Source organism: Nematolebias whitei, chromosome 17 (genome assembly GCF_014905685.2).
Source record: "Nematolebias whitei isolate Nwh7 chromosome 17, NemWhi1, whole genome shotgun sequence".
NCBI lineage: Eukaryota > Metazoa > Chordata > Actinopteri > Cyprinodontiformes > Rivulidae > Nematolebias > Nematolebias whitei.
Window position 1 is genome coordinate 21,715,360 of NC_056514.1, and position 4,468 is coordinate 21,719,827.

The window sequence follows — 4,468 nt, forward strand, 5'->3', positions numbered from 1 at the left end:
ATATATATATATATATATATATATGTAATATTTGTTTTGTAATACTGCAGCTAGTGTGGGGGGAAATAAACCTGCTGCTGGTAACAAAGAGCATAAAGATCCAGTTTCAAACTGGTTCTTTTGTTGTTTACACACTATTTGTTTATTAGAAACCTTTTCTATCTAAATGGATCAACCAAACACACATTTCTAAAAGATCAAGTATCACAAAAAGCATGAACTATCATTTAGAGTACAAACAATAAAACAAACAGAGTCCGATGATTCATGAAGCTTATGTTGCAGTCCTCAGTATCAGAAACAAAAATGAGCAATAAAAACATAAAAAAAAAGTTTAATAAAATATGAAAAACCTTTTAAAATAATTCAAAAATTGTTTTAAACATCTCCAGCACCTAGTCATAAAAACATCACATCTTTTTTTCTCATGTAAGTTTGCAGTGTAAACAGGTTTAATGCTGATCAGGCTGTTTCAGTTTTATGTCAAATCATCGTCTACGTCGGGGAGTTTCCCTGAAAGTCCAAACCCATGTCAGAACAAAAACATGAGAACAAAAGGAAGACATGGTACACTTCATGTGACGTTCTGACATATTCACATGTTCTGCATTTACACTTCACAGTGTACAGTTTCAACATAACGTTGAAAGAAATAAAAATAAAAAATGCAAATTTAAAAATAAACTCACTTGTCCTATTGAAGAAATGTGCTGTCAGATTCTAAAACTAAACTAATGGATTTTAGATAAATCCTAAAAGAAAAATGATTTTTAAGTTGTTGTTTTCTATTGACAGAACCTTAAAAAAAAAAAAGAAGTAAATATTGAAAACACGTTGATATTATCAGGGTATTTCTAACATGTTTTGGATGTAAGGACTCGTTAAGTTGAAGAGCTCCAAGAGGTCACATGAACCAGTAGCTACAGAGAAAACCTCCACATTTAGGCTGATACTGAGTGGCAAACACACACTAAAGAAATGGACAATATTAAAGCATAAATAATTAAAAAATGTATTTTCCCTCCTTCTTTCAAGTCAGAGTTGCAGCTCTGCTGACGAACAGTTAATACCAAGGTTTTATGTAAAGATGTCACTGAAATGTAGAGCTACAAATATGTTAAATGACTCATCTAATACCATTAAACTTTAGCACATCAGTGAAACTGACTGATTTATAGTCATTTAAGTGTTTTTAAGTTATTTGTGGAGATAGCACAGTCAGGCAACAGGTTATCCCCTGGCTCTCCTGTCTTTACCAGCCTGATGAAGAAAGCTCATCAGAGACTCTACTTCCTCAGGCGGCTGAGACGAGCTGGTCTGGGAAGCTCAGTCCTCACCTCCTTTTACAGGTGTGCAGTGGAGAGCATCCTGTGCTCCAGCATCAACGTGTGGCATGGAGGCTGCACAGCTGCAGAAAGAAAAGCTTTGCAGAGAGTGGTGAAGGCTGCACAGAAGATGTTGGAGTCAGTCTCCCCACCATCACAGACATCTACACCTCCAGATGCAGGAAGAGGGACACCTGCATCATGAAGCACCCCACTCATCCAGCACACACACTTTTTGCCCCGCTCCCCTCAGGCAGAAGGTTGAGGAGCATTAAGAGTAGAACCACTAGACTGAGGAACAGCTTCTACCCTGAGACTCATGAATCTCTAACCAGGAAAATCATTGTAATGCCACTTTAATTGGACATTTGACGCTTTATCTGTGCTGCTGATTATCCATGCTGCTGATCTCTTGCCTTTAAGCTGCTGTATTCATACCCATCTGCTCACAACAAACTCATGTTCAGGCTGCTGCTTAATATATCGTATTATTTTACATTAGTGTTTAGTGTACATCTTAGCTCCTTGTATACTCTTTGTTTTTATACTTTATATTATTTTTTGCTATTTTTGTGTATAACTGGGACCTTGTGTACACAATTACGTTCCACCTCATGTACCACATGTGATGTGAATGACAATAAAGAACCTTGAACTTTGGATGATGGTGAATAATTTTAGATTTCAAAATGATCATAAACAGAAAAGAGCTGATTCTTCTTCTTTTAATTCCTTTTTCCATCCATCACCATACACAAGCTTAGCTGTGGAGAGCTGCAGCTCCATTTCTGAAACGAAAAAAGTGGGATTGTCTCGTTTGATTCCTCCAGAACCGATCAACCCTCATGGAGCATCTTAGACTGGCCTGTATTTTAGCCACTTTTGAGTGTCTGTGAATAGATGGAGAAGGATTTATTGTAAAATTAGGGGCAAGACACAGGCAAAGTAAAGTGTTTTGGACATGACACATATTAACAAAGAGAACATGATGATTTATGAAGGAAGCAGGACGGCTAATCAACAGCAATGTGGTCAAATAGACAAGTCAGACCAAAGTACTCCAACAGATCCTGTTAAACACATGATGGATGTGTGGAAACAAGGACAAATCAAGTTGTTTACGCTCATCAGCTGCTGATTGTGTGTCTGCAGGGTACCACAGATTCTTGTGGCTTATAGTGCTTCTCTGCTGGGCTGGAGGACGAGGCTGAAGTGGCTAAAAGGAAACTGTGTACGTTTGCCTGACAGAGAGAAAAGCAGTGTATCACTTTATTTTGGCAAGTTTTCATGAACGAGCAGACGGAGAGGGGAAAAATAAGGAAACGTCTTCCAGAGACAAACTTTGAACAATTTGAAACATCTAGCCTGCCCCTCTGCAGCAGACAGATTGTCCAAATGCTCCAGAGCTGAACTCTAACTCTCAGAAGAGAGAGAATTTAAGGAATGCTCTGCATCTTTAATTTTTTTTTATTTTTAGAATTTGTTGGAAAGGTAATGACTAAATCAGAAAATATTTCTTAACTAGAAAAAGGACATTTTCTAAAAATAAATACATAAAAAAGTTGTCTGAATTCTGAGGTCTGAATGAATTTGCTTAAAGTTACTGAAGAAGCTGAAGCTGAGGTGTTAAAGTAACAAACAAACAAAAAAAAAAAAAACAGAACATTAGCTAAAACAGCAAAATGCTAGTTAAAATCCTAAAGAAGCAAAAGGAGGATAACATGTAGCAAAATACTAAATTAAAGCTAAAAGATGCAAAGTGCTAGCTAAAATCTGAAAGAAGAAAAAATGCTAACTAAGAGTTAAAAGCAGCAAAACACTGGCTAAAACCTAAAGTACCAAAAGCATGGCTGAATGAAGCAAAACAGTAGATAAAGGCTAAAAGAAGAAAAATGTTAGCTAAAAGTAACAAAAGGCTTGCTACAACATAAAAACATAGCAAGTTGGTAGCTTAAAAAAGAAAAAAAAAATACCACAAACAAACAAAACAAACAGTAAAGTAGCAGAACAGTGGCTAAAAACAAGGAAGACAGAAATAGAGATAGTATGGTGAAGCAGACTTCAAAGAGAACTATCTTTTTAAAAGATATCAGTGTATTTATAAGGGTATAAAAGTATTTAAATGAAGTTAAATATTTTTAAAAGCATAATAATCCAACACCTCCTCAATAAGATGAACATTAAATGGATAAACGGATAACTAAAATAGGACATAAGCAGACGTGGTTAGCTTGCAACAAACATTAGTAAACAGGAAAACAATAATAAAAGAGCTGCTTCATCACTGTTCGTGTAGAAGGCCCTTCAGACCTGCAGAGTTGAACTTTATTTGAAATGAGCTCCCTCTGCAAAGTGTCATGACCTAAAAAATCAGACTTTAAAAAAGTCAAACAACTTGTGCGAACACAAAGCTGCACAACCAACAAAGTCCATGCTCAATAATCCAGGTATACAATCCAACAATTTTCAGTCAGGTCATCTGGACAGTTTCTTTTTTTATTATTATTATTTTATTAGGATTATTGAGCATGGACTTTGTTGGTTTTGAACCAGTTTGACATGACTGTCGACGAGGGAGAGGGCCAGTACCGGAGGAGGGGGCGTGCCAAAGACACCATCTTAGCACCAACATAACTGGTTTGTTCCACTTTGGAGTAAGCTGTTGTGGGAAGAATCAGTTTTGCGTTGTGTGTTTCCTTGACTGATGAAGCCTTCTGGATGGAAGGTGAAACGTTTCATCACAACCCCCCCAGAAACTGTCCAGATGACGTGACTGAAAATTGTTGGACAAAGTTGCACACTTTAAAAACTGGTTTTTATAACTTAATGCCAGACTCCTGAAACTGCACAGATGTTTGTTTTTTTTATTATTGCATGGCATATTTCCACAGCAGCTTGATTTAAACCAGACTTCAGAATCATTTTATTCCATAAGGTTAAAGCTGCCATTATTATTATTAACAAATATAATGGAAGGATTTAATAAAAAATTAGAATTCTTTAAAGACTGCAGGTAATCCTCTAATAGTTTACGTTTGTTGAGCCACTTGTCATAAAACCAGGTTAAACCTGGGTTTGACGCCTTTGTTCTGCAGTCATTTTGTGTACATGTGCAGCAAATTCAACATGTTTGCACTTATAGT